Source organism: Nycticebus coucang, chromosome 5, assembly GCF_027406575.1.
Source record: "Nycticebus coucang isolate mNycCou1 chromosome 5, mNycCou1.pri, whole genome shotgun sequence".
Classification (NCBI taxonomy): Eukaryota; Metazoa; Chordata; class Mammalia; order Primates; family Lorisidae; genus Nycticebus; species Nycticebus coucang.
This window is the reverse complement of record NC_069784.1, coordinates 20,888,754-20,906,718: the sequence shown is the minus strand read 5'-3', so window position 1 is coordinate 20,906,718 and position 17,965 is coordinate 20,888,754. Positions and strand designations below refer to the sequence as shown.

At 43.2% G+C, this 17,965-nt stretch overlaps 1 protein-coding gene across 1 annotated transcript in view; it reads right to left on the bottom strand.

Annotated features, from left to right (window-relative positions):
• Window positions 1-14,726, bottom strand: part of LRRC8D (leucine rich repeat containing 8 VRAC subunit D) — a 104,187-nt gene extending 89,461 nt beyond the window's left edge. The window contains exon 1 of the mRNA XM_053590838.1: window positions 14,646-14,726. The gene's annotated coding sequence lies outside the window, so the exon portion shown is untranslated. The remainder of the gene's footprint in view (window positions 1-14,645) is intronic.
• Window positions 14,727-17,965: the final 3,239 nt, after the last annotated feature.

Genomic DNA, 17,965 nt, shown 5'->3' with positions numbered 1-17,965 from the left:
AGGAGTTGGAGGTTGCTGTGAGCTGTGATGCCACAGCACTCTACCGAGGGTGACTTCTGAGGCTGTCTCAAAAAAAAAAAAAATCAAGAATTCATCTGTTTGCAGTCATCCTTAACTCTTAATTTGGGTTAGGTTTACATGTAAACCCAAATTCAGAAGACATAATTAATGTCACAAGAATAGTAATGATAATTTTCTCTAATATTTCACAAGAGGGGGGGGCGTCTGAGTTTCTGAAACCAACAGTCTCACATTAGTTTTAATCTCTTCACCTATTACCACAGATACTACTCCTGAAATCCCCTTTCATATCAGCAAACCAAAAAACTATTACAAGTTTTGTGTAGAAAGCTATACTTCAAAATAATTGTCAAATACTCTTATTCTCCTCATTCGTTTTTGAAAAAGACAGTAAAGAGGCATAAAGACATTCCTACCCCCCTTTTTTTTTTTGCAGTTTTGGCCGGGGCGAGGTTCGAACCCACCACCTCAGGTATATGGGGCCTGGGCCCTACTCCTTGAGCCACAGGCACTGCCGGAAAACATCATTTATGCAGAAACAGAAGAGTCTGGTAATTTGAAGTAGAAAACTTAATGTCAAACCATTTGGTGGACTGACTGACTCCAGGTCATTCTGAGGCTTCTTTCTCACTGGGTAGGCAGAGAAGATTTATAGGGACAACAACCCCAATACACCGTAAAAAGCAACCAACCTTTTCTTTTTCTCTACCAGTGGAGGGCAAGTAGTTATATGACAGTGTGCTTATCCTAGGTAAGAGCAAAGACAAGATACAAATTTTAAAATCAAAGAGCTTTGTTTCTGATTATAAAAGTAACACTTGCTTGTTATTTAAAAAAAAAAAAAAAGATAATTTAGAAAACTATGAAAAAGAAAAAAATCATCTCTACTTAAATGCAAAACTAGAAAACAGCTATAAACATATTAATCCAACTATATACATGTCAATGATTGCTTTGAATATGAATGATCTAAACATACCCATTAAAAGACACAGATTGTTAGAGTGCACAGAAAAACAAGAACCAAATATATGTTGGTTTTTTTTTTTTTGAGACAGAGCCTCAAGTGTCACTCTTTTGCCCCGAGTAGAATGCCGCTGGCATCATAGATCACAGCAACCTCAAACTCTTGGGCTCAAACAATCAATCCTCCTGCATTAGCCTCCTGAGTAGCTGGGACTATAGGTGCCTGCCATGACCACTAGCTAATTTTTCTATTTTTAGTAGGACCTCACTCTTGCTCAGGCTGGTCTCAGACTCCTAAAATCAAGGAATCCTTCTGCCTTGACCTCCCAGTCTGCTAGGATTAGAGGCACAAGTCACCTCACCAAGAACCAATGACATGTTATCTACAAGAGACTTGTTAAAAAGACTTAGGTTAAAAATAAAGGTATTAAGAAAGAAACTGAGGGGCGGCACCTGTGGCTCAGTCGGTAAGGCGCCGGCCCCATATACCGAGGGTGGCGGGTTCAAACCCGCCCCGGCCAAACTGCAACCAAAAAAAAATAGCCGGGCGTTGTGGCAGATGCCTGTAGTCCCAGCTACTCGGGAGGCTGAGGCAAGAGAATCGCTTAAGCCCAGGAGTTGGAGGTTGCTGTGAGCTGTGTGACGCCACGGCACTCTACCGAGGGCCATAAAGTGGGACTCTGTCGCTACAAAAAAAAAAAGAAAGAAACTGAGATCGTAAGCAGTACATTGCTTTCAAATTTGCTTTTCTACCTTTTCTTCAGAGACAAATACACAGAAAAATCTAGTCTATTGAGAAATTCTATAAAGTTTTCAATGTCTCTAGAATTTTCTCAATATGGGCATTGTCCAATGTTTCCAAATGTTGACCTATTTTACATTATGTGGGGAATATAGAATCACATATTTGATACAAATTAATGAAAGATGAATGCTGAATGCATGTACAGTAAGACCCTCTGTAAACTGACCACCCACTAAAGTCTAACAAACTGGTCGACATACAGAGGTTGTCAACACAAGGACCTAGGCCTACTGTACTTATACATACACGTAGTACATGTCCAATCTACGAAAATTAGGGCAATTTAAGAACGTGGTCAACTGTGAAGGTTCTACCTTACTTCTTCCTCATCTTGCTTATATTCCACAAATGATAATGTGCCGTCTAAAAAAGGGTTCCCTTCCTTTCTTTACAACAAGTTCTGATACCCTGTTTTTAGAAGTAGAGAAACATTAATAAATGTCCTTATTCTTACTTGCATGTGTAATTCTTACCTCTGTGTGTGTGTGTGTGTGTGTAATTACTGTAGCAGATTCCCTTTTCAATGCTGGTCAATGTTCATGAGCTGCTCAACTTTTCCTCCTAGCATAACTACAAAATAATCTACCGATCTAGTGAGCTTAATGTCAAGATTAGAATCTGTATGGTTGCAGAAAGTCGGCTGGTTCTTCTCTACTCTTCCTAAATTTAATGTCCAGGAGGGATGTTTTCCATTGCTGCATGTGTAGAATGTTCACACTGATCAAATACATCTTGAAAATGCACTCTCCTAGACACACTAATATATTCAGGCTAAGACGATTTCAAATATAACAAAGGTGCGTTTCTGAATTGTATACACATATCCTAACACCACATGCAAAAAGACTAGTATTAGACTTGATTTTCTGAGGTTAGAAAATGACTGAAATTTTCCCATTATGTGATGACGCTGGAATCTTTGATCTCTACTGCTCTGAGTTCAGAGTCAGGCTACTTAGTTTATTTTGAGAAAGCAAATCCTTCCTGTTGTTTCTCAGGAAATGGAAGAATACATTTATAGATCATGTTTTAACTTTTGAGTTAAATGGTTTTAATTGTTTAACTATGTTTCACTTTGAAGAGTACTTAATTATATGGAAACATGGAGACTTTCAGAAAGGAACTAGACCCGTGGGGTGGAGGGAGAGTAGTATTCTCAGACTTAAGCTACAAGAGTGAATTTTTAAAAAATGTCTCACAAAAACTGTTACACCCTGTTTCTTCTCGTGAAGAATTTTCCAAGCATTAAGTTGTGTAATAGCTTAATGGAGGAAAAAAGGAAATGCCTTTTGGAGGTTTCTCTTAAATCTTTAAGAGCACAGAAAGATGACAGGCTTAACTTTGAAAGGAGTGTCCTATCACCTGCTTAGGCTTGTTAAATTACTACAATCATCTCTGGAACCACTTATCCGATGCTAGCCACACCTTCAGGGCTTTAAGATATTATTCTTTTTCTTAAAAGGAATCACAGACAGTTAAATGGCTTTGAAGAGTAAGTAAACTTTCCAGAGGAAGATAGAACATACCTAACCCAAAGAATGATGAAATGCTTCACTCTTAGGGCAAAGAAATAGTAAGGTAGCTCATGACGGTAATCCCAGGCCCAGACGCGTGGATTGCCTAAGCTCATGAGTTCGAGACCAGCCTGAGCAAGAGCGAGACGCCGTCTCTAAAAAAATAGCTGGGCATTGTGGCAGGCGCCTGTAAGTCCCAGCTACTCGGGAGGCTGAGGCAAAAGAATCACTTGAGCCTGAGAGTTTGAGGTTGCTGTGAGCTATGACGGCACAGTACTCTACCGAGGGTGACAAAATCAGACTGTCTCAAAAAAAGAAATAGCAAGGTGCAGGGAAGGCATTAGGAAGGAGAAAGGCCTCCTACGACGGGACAGGTGCTGTAAGAACATCATCTTCTCCAACTACTCAGCTCTCTTCTGGAAGACCACACCTTTAACTAAAAGGGGGGATATGAGCCCGGGGAAAGAAAATGCAATTAGGGAGAGAGAGGGGCAACAGAGGAAGACGATGAGCAGCCCCCTCCCAGGAAATGGCCAAATCGCCTGCTGCCCACGGTTCCTCAGGGACCTGTGGCTCACAGCAGGACTGGCTCGCGGCCAACTGCCCTGCCCACTGCATGCACCCACTGCAGTCCACGCTCTGGTCCTTCCCTTCATCTCACTGGTTGCCTTTCACCCACTGCCACGTGCAACCACACCTGCACACATTTGGGGTGTGGTTGTGTGACAGCTGCCCGGCCTCATGCTGTCACCTCCCCCAAAGGCAGTGGCATTATCGCTGCTATCAGAAGGACCCGTAGATGACCAATGACAGGAACTTAGCTTCTCTTATTATCTGGTCCACTCACTTTTGTCTAATGAGGTGCAAGTCTTACAGATATTCCGAGAGCTACAGAAGACTTAACAGATTGGTAAGTGTAACTTCCTCCATGAGATGGGGAAACTGAGGCCCAGAGAGATGAGCAGACCTCCCTAAGGCCACCTCCCATGAATGGGAGGACTGGAACTCAAGTTCCCTCACGTTCAGTGTCCTGCTGCTTCAGTCCTCCTTTTCTCCCTCTCCTTCCTTCCATCCCCATCTAAACTTAACACTGCGGGCAAGGCCTGTGTGTTCTAATTTAAAAGGTCACTCATGTTATTCATATCACAGTACTCAATCAGCCAGAAGAAAAAAAATCAGGCGATTGAACTAATGTACACAGCTATGATTTAACAATAAAAAAAAAAGAAAAAGAAAATAAAATAAATGGAAAAAAAAAATAAAAGAAAAAAAATCATAAGCACCAAGCCCCTATCGACAAAACGCCACTAGGCCCTCACCAATACACAACTATTTCTCATCCTAAATGAGTGCCCTCTTTTGAAAGTTAACTATTACGATTTTTAGCTGTCTCCTCAAGACCCCTCACTCTTAGCAGATTTCACCTCCTCTACGGAGAATACAGAAGCCATCAGGAATGAACTTTTTCAATCTCCTTCCCAGCCACACGAATGTTCATCTACAGTCACACAGCCCTCTCCTCCTCTCCTGTCCCAATGGAATGAGCACCCTGACTTCCTTCAGTGCCAATGCCTTTGAGCCCACTTGTACTCTACAACTTGCCCCACACATCTTTTCAGGAACTTACTCCTCGTTAGTTATTCCCTCTTTTGCCTTTAGGCACTTTCTCTCCACTATTCTCAACGACAAGCTCTCATCACCATCAAACACACACATAAAATTCCTTCACAGGAAAACATGCACAGACACACCCTTTTGCTTTCTCAACTCCTCCTCTCTCCCTCACAACAAAACAATCCAGTTTTATTTATTTTTGAGCCAGAGTCTCACTTTGTAGCCCTGGATAGAGTGCCGTTGTGTCATCATGCACCTGCCAGCTCACAGCAACCTTAAACTCTGGGTCTCAAGTGATCTTCTTGCCTCAGTTTTCCAGGTCTCACTCTTGCTCAGGCTGGTCTTGAACTCCAGGTCTCAGCCTCCCAGAGTGCTAAGATTACAGTTGTGAGCCACCGTACCAGGCCGACAATCCTGTTTTAGACTTTAGAACTCTTCTAACTACCAAGACACCTAACTGTCAAATCCAATATCCTATACGAGGATTGCACCTTTCCTGACCACCCTGTGGCCTCTGACAAACCTGACAGCTTTTCCCATTTACTATTTCAGGACCTTGGAAAGTTGCTTACCTGAAGTTCAGACACCTTATCTGTAAAAGACAGTAACAATAATTATAGTATTTCAGACGAGATTGTTGTAAGGATTGCATGCTATAATATATGGAAATAACAAAACAATAGCCCTTGGTGCTCACTATTTTAATTTTTGTTTTTAGACTTTCCTGAATTTTTCTGTCTTCTCTTCTGTCTGCTCAGTCTTTGACCCTCTGGTCATCCCTGCATGATCTCGGCTGCATTCACGGCTACAACGATCAATTCCAGTCCCTCCCCTGCACACATCTCCACCCCTGACTTTTCTCCTCGGGCCCAGGCCTCACAAGGAGACACTCCAACTTCATTTCAGCTTGAACTCACTGTTGTCTCCAAACTTGTTCCTCTTATATTTTCCATCCTTACTGATGATACCTGTGGACAGTGAATCTCCCAGTCAGAAAAACCACGGCTCATTTCTTCTACCTTCCTCCTACGCCCTCCTCCTCCTTTCCACCTGGTCAGTAACCAACCTTTCTCCTACTGTGTCTTCTTTCTCTCCATCATCACCTTAGTTCGGGTTCTCATTCTCTCTGCTGGGATGTAACAGCCACTGGACTTGTCCTTGCTTTCTTTACACATATCTTAAGGCAGCACTTAATACACTCATTTTGCCTTTGATGATCCCACAAAGCTGCCAGGATAAAGTCCACACTTTCAGAAATGAAATGACCCTAGATAGAGGCTAGACAAAAAATCCAAACCAAGAGGCACCTCCAGCCTCCTCTCCCCTGAGCAGCAGGCACTGTCCGCCCCAGCCACTCACATCCCACGGTCCTCATGCACTGAGCTCTCTGCGGCTCTGACCTTGGGCAGTTTCTCCTGTCTGGCTTTGCTCTTGCCTTGCCTGGTAATTAATCTTATCTTTTCAATATTCAAACCAAAATCACCTCCTTCAGGAATTCTTTCTTTACAAACAAAAATGAACAAATCCCTCCCCCCTATATGCCCCACTCTCTTATCATTTACCACAACGTGTTGTTGTCAAGTGCCTTATATGGTAAGTTCAGCTAACAGGGTCTGCGTCTCTCTTCCGAGATTACACACCATGTCACATTCACATGTATCCTCAGAACTCAATACAATGACTGGGGACACAGGAACTGGGGGAACTAAGACTTAATAGCTTGGAGCTCAGCAAATGTCTATTGAATGGATAAAATAGCTTGGCCGCCAATTATATTAGAATAATTGAATAAGAGAGGAGGTTGGCAGGACAGGTGGAGCTGACAGCTGTTGAGGGGAGCACAGAGGAATGTGAATGAGAAAAGGAGAGCATCCATCCTCTAATGGACAGTAAGTTCGGTCAGGTCACTAGCTGGGCTGCTGTAATCAAATTCAGGTGAATACCAAATAACCCCCCTTTACAGCACAATAGGACAACAATTCCAACGCCCACAGACATCGATCGCATCTGTCTATGCAGGTTTTAACTCCAGAACATTCTATATTATAAGTTTATCAGACTGTGTGCAAGCTTAGCAAATCTGCATAACGGTAAAGACTACAACTCTCTTATGACTGACCATAAAACACCTTAAGAACTACAGACAAAAGAAAAAAATATATAGCCTATCACCCATCTTGGTTCTACCTGATTGTTAAAAAATAAATAAATAATAATAATCCTGTAACTGATGACCAAAGGTAGTATCTTTGTCTTAAACTAACCGTGTCATGAAATATCCATTGAGACCAAAATTTGTCCCCACAATAATTTCAAATTTCTTTATAACAATGACCCATGTTATGTACAACACTGTTTCATCACATTTTGAAAACTAAGGGAAAATTGCCATAGAAATTTGTGTGCCTGTGTCCATCTGCATAGGCAAACAAATACCTGCTTATCAGACAAAGTAACCCAACGCTTAATGTGCCATAAATTGCAGATGGGAGAAGAGATGAGAGCCAGTGAACTAAGAACAGACTGCAGCAAAGTAAACTTGGAGAAAAACAAACTGAAATTGATTAAGTGTTCCCAATAGTAAAGAGACATCTATAATCAATGGGCTTCCAACAGTATTCACTCATGTATTATGGCATTGCAACTCTTTTTTTTTTTTTTTTTGTAGAGACAGTCTCAGTTTATGGCCCTTGGTAGAGTGCCGTGGCCTCACACAGCTCACAGCAACCTCCAACTCCTGGGCTTAAGCGATTCTCTTGCCTCAGCCTCCCAAGTAGCTGGGACTACAGGCGCCCACCACAACGCCCAGCTATTTTTTGGTTGCAGTTTGGCTGGGGCCGGGTTTGAACCTGCCACCCTCGGTATATGGGGCCGGCGCCCTACCGACTGAGCCACAGGCTCTGTAGTTTTTACTTAACCCTTGCTTAATATACAAGGGTTAAATATGCAACTCTTAAAACATTCATTCAAAAGCAATACCAGGAGCACTAAAGAAGATGTGACCTTAAAGTAAGATGCCACTGTCTTCCATGGATGACCCTGCATGAAAAGGAGCCATAATTGCTTAAAAATGAAAGAAGAGAAGAGAAGAGAAGAGAAGAGAAGAGAAGAGAAGAGAAGAGAAGAGAAGAGAAGAGAAGAGAAGAGAAGAGAAGAGAAGAGAAGAGAAGAGAAGAGAAGAGAAGAGAAGAGAAGAGAAAGCAGGCAGCAGAGAGAAGAGAAGGAAAGGATGTAAGGAACTTTAAAATTAAATTATGTTACCATGTAAGTAAATTAAACAATGTTCCTAGATAAGCAGAAGTATTTCCAGAAAATTTATAGGTATAAAGAGTCAACATGTACAAATAACAGCAATGAATGTACCTACAAATAACCTTAAACGTTTTTGAACCTTTTATATTAGTGTATCAATCATGCGCATAAACATACATGTAAGAATTAGAACAGTGTATCAAAGGCCCAGGAACACAAAACAAGTCAACTGAACAAAACAGAGATCTCAGAAACAGCCTTCATATGTGTACTTGTATGTTAGAGGTAGCATCAAAAATCCGTGGAGGAAGAGTAGATTATTCGATAAACAGTGTTGGAGAAACTGGTTTACAATATGACCATATTCCAAATAATTTAGAAAGTCAAATGGTAAGAGGAAACCTATAAAGTTAATATAAGAAAGTGAGGAGAGACTATATTGTGAGCCCACAATACTACACCTCACCTTAGACAAAAAGCTAAGAAATGATACAGACCATAATAACAGTAAAAACTGATGGGTTTAACGACATTAAAATTAAAGATCTTGTCCCACTGCTGTTATTGAAAGGCACCGCAAAGTTATCAGAGAAGTGATATAACAGAAAAAAGTATTCACAATATCTCAAAACAACAAGGAATTAATTTCTTGACTATACTACAAACTCCACAAATTTTTTTTTCAAGGAACTTCTTGCAAGAAAACAGCAAGAGACTTCAATAGAAAAAAAAAAGGTGGGGGAAGCTAAAGGTATAATGAGACAATTCATGAAGAAAAGAAATTTTTAAGTAAACAAAGAAATATTCAACCCTGCCAATAATCAGAAAAAGGCAAAATGAAAGGAAATTTGTTAATACAAAGAGAAGTTGTTATCTGCTATTGGGGGAGATACATAAACTTAACAGTGCTGTACAGTTAGTATGCATGAATCCCGCAATGTTGTTATGGACAATACTGCCTCTTTGAAACTCTCATAAAGCCAATAAATTTTATACATCTGAGCTCCTTAGGGGAAAAAAATGAAGACATCTTACATGCGCATATTCCTAATTTCTGCAAATACTCTGTAGTTTTTACTTAACCCTTGCTTAAAAGGCAGGTGAGACTAAACAAACTGTGATTTATTCTGTCACAGGCTAGGTTAAGGACAAGAAAGCCGGAGATGAGGAGCGAGAAGTGTTTTAGCTTTGGGGGTTAGGGAATCTGGCTCCAAGTCCAAGCCTTCACTTGTCCATGTGATTTGATAAGTTACAATCCCTTCCTACCTCAGTTTCTTCACATAAAACAGGGATATTACTCACTCTGCGTACTACCAAGAGGATTAGAGATAATCCACACACAGTGACTGGCAAATACAAGAGGTTCACTACAAAGAATGATTTTTTTTTTAACCAAAGAAAAGAACTTCACACACTAACCCTGAAAGATTTCTGTGCCCTGCTTAATCCCCCGTAGGCAGAATACTATAGTCATAACAACAGGTACAGAAACCAAAGAAACCAATTCAATATGACTTGTCTGTCAGTTTTTTCCACTACAGAACAGGGATAAATAATATCGACCCTTCTGCACACTTTCCACAAACTTTTTAAAGGTTAACTAACATTGGAAAGCATCTTTTAGCCTCTGGAAAATGAATGTAAGGGTGGTGGTAATGACTATGACCATGGTGATTCCGCAATTGGTGCCAGAGTCTTGACCCTACAAACAGGAAGAAGGTATGTTCAATGATGTACTATAGGCAAAATGGTCTTAGAAGAAATCCAGTTATCCATAACTAACTTCAAGGATCTCAAAGGTGTGGCTGGGCATAATGGCTCACGCCTGTCATGTTACTCTGTGAGGAGGGAGGATCACAGGAGCTCAGGAGTTCAGAGAATGGCCAGAACAAGAGTGAGATCCTGCCTCTACTAAAAATAGAAAAATTAGCCGGACATTGTGGCAGGTGCCTATCATCCCAGCTACTATGGAGGCTGGGGCAGGAGGATCCCATAAACCAAGGAGTCTGAGGTTGCTGTGAGCTAATAGAAAGTCATAGCACTCTAGCCTGGGGCTAGAGTAAGACTGTGTCTCTAAAAAAAAAAAAAAATTTTTAATCCAGAAAGAAGACCAGATCCAAAATCATGACAACAAAGGGAAAATTCTATCTGGGAATCTTTATAACCTGATGGCTGTCATTCTATGCATTTTTCATCATTATTTCAACATTTTTGGCCTGTACCCGTTGTTACACTTTGGCTCTGCTTCCTAACGCGTGGACTTTGGGGTCCGTGGGGTACTGAATTCCTATCTCACACATGTACTATTACTTTACAAATTACAGGCACACACTGAGGTCATTACTTATCTATTCAGCTAAGTGATATTAAATAACTGTCTCACTCAGTATTTATAATCATCAAAGGCAAGAAAAACTTCAAAAAGTCAAGATCTTTGAAATCTTTTAGTACTGAATAAATGTCTCTCGATTTTTGTAAAGTTTGACAACCACTGGTTTATAGTTTACAATTTGACGAAGAAGACAGTGCTTTTAAAATAATAGACATGAAGGTAAAATGTTTTGAAAAAAATAAGAATTTTTTTTTTTTTTTTTTTGTAGAGACAGAGTCTCACTGTACCGCCCTCGGGTAGAGTGCCGTGGTGTCACACGGCTCACAGCAACCTCTAACTCTTGGGCTTACGCGATTCTCTTGCCTCAGCCTCCCGAGCAGCTGGGACTACAGGCGCCCACCACAACGCCCGGCTATTTTTTGGTTGCAGTTTGGCCGGGGCTGGGTTTGAACCCACCACCCTCGGCATATGGGGCCGGCGCCCTACTCACTGAGCCACAGGTGCCGCCCAAAAAATAAAAATATTTTTAAAAAACAAAGTTTTACTCTGTTGCCCCAGGCTAGAGTAAGTCAGCCCTACCTCACAGCAACCTGTAACTCCTGAGTTCAAGTGATCCTTTTGCCTCAATCTTTCGAGTAGCTGGGACTACAGGTACCCACCACAAGGCCTGGCTAATTTTCCTAAAAAATGAAAATCTTAACTCACATTTGTCTCCATTCCTACTCCCCTCTTGGCCATTAACTTTTCCTTGACATTTAATATCAAAGCTAGTGACCCTTTTATTTTTAGCCTTTCCTTTGGAAGAGATGTGCAGCTAGTTCATAAGCCATTGCAGCTCACCAGCAGACAAACAGCGAGGCATCATGTGTAAAGGAAATCATACATGTGGCATTGTGCTCCTCCCTTACAAAAAAATGAGCCCCCATTTTATTTATTTCCCTCCCCCACTCCTGACATTTTGGCACAATTTTACAGAGGGGAAGCTATAGACCACTACAAGTATTCTAATTATTGAAGAAAAAATAAATATTCCACCCAGTGATTCTCAATGTGGAAATGTTACTACATTTTAATTGGCAATACAACAAGTTAAACATAAAACAATGAAACCATAATTTATGGTACGACATTAAAACCAAAGCTAAAAGAGAGGTTCAACTTGAAACACTTCAAAGATAAGGAAACAAACTTACTTCCACCTAAGGAATATTATAAAACAATTTCATCAATAATTTAAAATAACATGGGTTTGTTCATGCTTTTCTGTAATGTGAAAGTCTCAATGGGTTATTCTAAACCGGGGTGAGAGAACAGAGGCTATGCATAGTGGCAGTAAAAGTAGGGGGTGGGGAGAGTTACATACACCATTTAATAGTTAATTTAGTTTCAGGGACGAAAACTTTCCTATGGGTAAACCAGAGGTGTTTTTTATTTAATTCTAAAATATCAAAATATGCTAATTTGACCCCCTCAAAAAGATACTTGTTCACTAAGACCTGACCAAAAATATTGATAAATTAAATGAGAATTTATTTACTTATTTTTGGCAGCAAAATACAAATCATGCTGATGCAAACATAGCTAAATCTAGTCACTGACATGTACAAATTTCAAACATGGAGTAGAAAAGAAGAAATCCCTGAACTCTAGCTTGAGTAGGGTGGGGGAAAAAACCCTACATATTTGGTAAAGCTAATTTCACTTATCAGTTCTTTTCCGGAATGATAAAAGACCACCTGAATCAGAATTACTATCTCCTCCTTAGGCAGCAACTTTCCGATTATAAATCAAAAGACCCTTCTTCAAGTCCCAGCATCTGCATTTAATAATATGACCACTGACAACTCCCATCTGATAGGGATTAGGCCCCAGTGTCCTCTCTCCATAACTTGTAGAAAATGAATCCCATTTCACCATACTGTTGAAAGGAACAATTTAGCATTGTTGAAAAGATTAAAGAAGATATAGAAAACTATGCTCTGTTAATAGAAAATGACAATCTAAAGGCTAGTTATTATTATTCTTGAGTTTGTATTCCACCTACTGTGGAAGTAGATCCTATTCCTAAATGAAAGACAGGTTTGGAGGGTCACAAAAGCTGTTCTACTGTATCTTAGAGCAGAGTGACAGATGCTATAGAAAGTCACCAAATAAACTAACAAATTGGAGGGAAAGGAGTATACTGGGTGTAAAAATAGAGGCAAACACTATGGCTGTCCAAGTCTTCCAAGAATCTTTTGATGATTTGTTTTCACTTTAAATCTCATGATGTATTTGGCAAGAGAAGAGGCATAAACACAGACATCTCACAATTAAACTTAAAAAGTCCACATCTATATATCTAGTAACGATGAAATTGCTCCGTTCTCAGTTACATACTGCTCACACAATTATACTAATTATTGATATCATCACAATGTTCAAAGCAGCTGCATTTTAAGAGATTAAATTTCTTCTTTTTTTTTTTTTGTAGAGACAGAGTCTCACTTTACCGCCCTCGGTAGAGTGCTGTGGCATCACACAGCTCACAGCAACCTCCAGCTCTTGGGCTTTACATGATTCTCCTGCCTCAGCCTCCTGAGTAGCTGGGACTACAGGCGCCCGCCACAATGCCCGGCTATTTTTTTTGTTGCAGTTTGGCCGGGGCTGGGTTTGAATCCACCACCCTCGGCATATGGGGCTGGCGCCCTACTCACTGAGCCACAGGCGCCACCCAAGAGATTAAATTTCTATAGGACTTTTGGAACAATAGGATTTTATAATTTGAATTACTTCCATACTGCTGAAATGGGAAAAAAGGAAGGGAAGGGGTCAGTACAAATTCATCAGCCTGAATACAAAAGATTTTCCCTTTAAAGCAAAATGATGCAGTAAATTCGTGATTATTAATTTTTCAGCATGAGAACAGAATAATCAGCATCCTTCGATTTAAATTCTATACCTAATCCTGAGTAACCTTGTGTACCCCGTAAGGTGAAAGCCCAGGGCACGTGGGACTGTGATTATTCACTTCCCTCCTTTGGCACAGTCTCACTTCCCTCTCCTCATTTGTTCACTTCCCTTCCTCCAAAATAAAGAGTAGGGAGATGCTGCTGGCATGAGTACTGTCCAAATATTTAATTCAAGCCCGTATAATCATCCCATCAAACCGATTCTTCTGAACCATGCACTTCCCTTAGTGTCCCTCCACTGAGAAAGCAATGGGGCTTCTCCCCAAGACTGGAGTTTCATTAGGTAGATAAATACAGGAGGTAAAACAAGGCCAGGCTTTCACTGGAGAAGAAGTCAACTTGCCTTCATCATGGAGAGGGGAGCAGCCAACAGACAAGAGGCAAAAAGTCTGTCACACGAAAACAAACCTTCTCCTGGCATGCTGTTCTCCTATGAACATGTGAGATGCAGCGAGGTACAGACATGAAATTACAACCTACCTGGTGAAGCTCGGAAAAGTCACTGCCCATCTTGCTTTGATGACTAATGGAATTTAATAAAGATGCCTGGCTCATACTATTAAAGTACCTTCTGTCTCAGTAAGGAAACCTGGCTAAGAAACCACAGTGGAGTTAACAAGCCAGACACCAGACTAAACACCTCAGCACTCCCTGCTGCCCCTCATTTCTGGTGCCTACCTTTCCGGTGGGTGTCTGCATCACTAATTCCCTCAGTCTGTGATGATGACCTGCTTTTCCCAAAATAGGAAGCAAGGAACCAGGCTCCCCTTTCACCAGCTGGAGGTGAGAATTGAGCGTGGACACCAAGACTCTTCTCTGCTGCCCACCAGGCAGTTCACCCACCACTCATCCTCTCCTCCTGTGCCCCCTTCTCCTTACCCTGGACCCACTCAGCGCCCCCCCAAACATGCACGTAGAAACCCCCCGGCCAGCAATGAGGAACAAAGAGCTGCTGCTCCGGGCAGCCGGGGAGGCTGCAGGAGGACTCCCGGCTCGGGCAGCCCCGCGTGGCACAGCCCGGGCAGCAGGTCCGGGCACAGCGCGCGCTGCACAAAGCCGGCCCATCCGGGTCGGGTCGACACTCCCAGGCAGAGCCCCCGGTGAACGAGCAGTGGGGGTGCGGGCGGTGAGGCTGCCGTGCAGAGCTGGACCCCCGGCCCGGCCCGGACTCCCGACCCCGACCCGCGCACCTGGACCAGGCGGCCACCCTGTTCCCTCAGGGCGCTCTCTGGGAACTCGGCTTCGGGCGGGCTCCGGAGGCTGGAACCGCAGCGACGGGCGACTTCACTCCTCCATCCTGGGACTCGGCAGCACGTTACAGACAGCCGTGCACTTCCTGTTTGAAAACACAGGGGAGAGAAAGAGCGAGAGAGATCCGAGTGTTGGTAGCGGGGAGGGAGGGACGCGGCCGGCGCGCGGGGCGGGCGAGGGGGGCCGCGGCACGCACGGCGGCCATGGTCGGCCGGCACCAGCCCCTGCACGGCGGGCCACCCCGCCACACGGGCTCCCGCGTGCTGGCTCGGCCTGGGCCCGGGCCTCCCCCTGCCGGTGGCCTCGCGGCCAGCCGCCGGCTCGCAGCCCTTCCGTTTCCAGCCCCCGCCGGGCTGTCCCTCCCCAGCAGCGCCCCGGCTGGGTCCTTCTCTTCCCTCCTTTCCTATCACCTCCCCACCCAGCGCCCCGTCCCCAAATCACATCACCTGGGGGAAGGTGCAAAGATCGAGCCTTTCCAGAGCCTAGGCAGCTGGATTTATGCAAATTTTTAAAGTTAGTAGCCACATCCCAGTATATCCACTACAGCTCAGAAGACTAAAGAGCTTCAGGATGGGAAATTACTTGTCTAGAGCCTCGATGACTCAAAAAAAAGCAAGCGGGCAAGCAGCTGCCACGAACTGTAAAAACCAACACACAACAAAACCACCAAAACTCCTACAACCACACAGTACCGTGGGTTCCTCCTAGGCTTTTCACTCCAATTATCTTTATCCTCACAGCCCACCAACATTTTCATGTACCGATTCCACACAGAGCAGAAGTGAATAGCGCATTCGTCCAGAAAACAATTTCTCATTTCTCTGTGATCACAGAGAAACTCCAAAGTTCTGGAACTATGTTTCTTTTGTTGCTCTGATTAAGTGGACCTCAGGCCGAGTTAAAAAATAGTAAACAAATGGTTTAAGAATCTGCCAGAGGCAAAGTGTACCGGCTGCGGAGTTAGCATTTTTAACCTGCCCACTCTCATACTCAGAATCTATTGGTTAGAAGGCACTCAGAGGACTCTGACAAACAGCTCCTTTTATCATCAAACTGTTGGCTTAAATAAAATCATTCATGTTTCCCAACTCAAAATGGAGAAGAACAGAATATAAGGAATGATTATTCCGTATAAAAAAACTAAATTTTGGGCGGCACCTGTGGCTCAGTGAGCAGGGCGCCGGCCCCATATACCGAGAGTGGCGGGTTCAAACCCGCCCCCCGCCAAACTGCAACAAAAAAAATAGCCGGGCATTGTGGCAGGCGCCTGTAGTCCCAACTACTCGGGAGGCTGAGGCAGGAGAATCGCCTAAGCCCAAGAGTTGGAGGTTGCTGTGAGCTGTGTGACGCCACGGCACTCTACCGAGGGCAAAAAAATGAAACTCTGTCTCTACAAAAAAAAAAAAACTAAATTTTGACTGATGTAGAATGGAATTGATGCATATTAAGCTGCTACTCAGTGCTAGACAGCATCTCATTTTACTCTGTTCCTGGCCTGAACAATTCCCAACAGATTTGCCAAAGTCCATTTCCATACTCCCAAATGAGCAAACAGGGTCAGAGAAGTAAAGAACTGTCCCCATGTCTCAGCTACATAGTGGCCAAATGGAGCGTTGAAATATGAAATCTGCACCATTTCCTCTATCTGTTGATTCCTAAAACAGTAAAAAATTCTAGGAGAAAAGTAAAGCCCAGTGACTACCTGTGATCCTCTCCTGCATCTCTGAATGATTCTGCACTTCATAAGCTATCACTGTTGAACTAGCCGTTTCCTTACCACCTGAATAATAAGTACCTTGATTCTTCAGATACCTTGACTCTTTGGGCAGAGGACACTGTGCTCTTTCCATTATCTACTACTGGTGTGATCTGCCCTTTCAGAATTACTTGGTGGCAAAAGTTCAAAAGGTTCTAGATGGTCATTCATAATGCCCAGGTACAAAGACTGTGGAGTTCAGAACCTAGCCAGCTGACTAATATTTTTTCCCTGAAATTCTTTTCTTTCTTAACTGGGTCTCTTTAAGAAAATAGATGCTTGGCCGAGCTTGGTGGCTCAAGCCTGTAATTCTAGCACTCTGGGAGGCTGAGGATGGTGGATGGCTTGAGCTCAGGAGTTTGAGACCAGCCTGAGCAAAGGTGAGACCCCGTCTAGACTAAACTGAGGCAAGAGAATCGCTTCAACCCAACAGTTGGATGTTGCTATGAGCGATGACACATGGCACTCTACCCAGGGCAACCTCGAGACTCTGTCTCAAAAAAGAAAAAAAGAAGAAGGTAGATGCTGTGTGGTGCCTGTGGCTTTGCGGGTAGGGTGCCGGCCCCATATACCAAGGGTAGCAGGTTCAAACCCGGCCCCCGCTAAACTGCAACAAAAAATTAGCCGGGCATTGTGGTGGGGCCAGTAGTCCCAGCTACTCGGGAAGCTGAGGCAAGAGAGTCACCTAAGCCCAAGAGCTGGAGGTTGCTGCGAGCTGTGACCCCACAGCACTCTACAGAGGGCAACAAAGTGAGACTCTGTCTCTAAAAAAAAAAAGAAGGTAGATGCTGTTCACAAAAACACACACATGGGCCTCAACTTTTAGTGAAACTGTTGACGTGCTGTCATTTTCTGATTCCTTCTGCTTTAGCAGTCAGTTCACACTCACCTGTCAGTAGCATGCTGCTATTAACCTCCTGAGTAGGCTAAGAAACAGAACACATATGAAAAGTCTTGGCAATGCTGAGATCTCTGGACGCTGGCAGAGGTGAGTTGAACTGCACTGGCTCACCCTTCCCCACCAGCTGGCCGGGGCTAGAGCAGCACGGAGTCCGGGTGCGGAGCACAGAGATGAACCGCAAGGGTGGGGGTTTCTAGCACAAAGGCTGGGCAAGGGGGCTACTCACAGTCCAGTGAAGGCTTGTTACAAAAAAAACCAGCTGAGGAATCTTAGCATTCTCTTACAGTCCAGCTCAGCCCATCTCTCAGTCCTTTACTTGCCCTGAACCTGGCAACTTCACATCTCTTCTCACAAACGTAATGCTTCTTCCCAGAGAACTACCATTCCTTTCCCACTAAGCACCCAGTGCGTCGGAAGAAGAGCACGAAGGATGGCACTGAGCTCAAAACTCATCTGCTTTAAAAAGACCCTGAAAACAGGGCCACACCTGTGGCTCAAAGGAGTAGGGTGCCAGCCCCAGATACCAGAGGTGGCAGGTTCAAACCCAGCCCTGGCCAAAAACTGCAAAAAAAAAACAAACAAAAAAACCCTGAAAATAATGA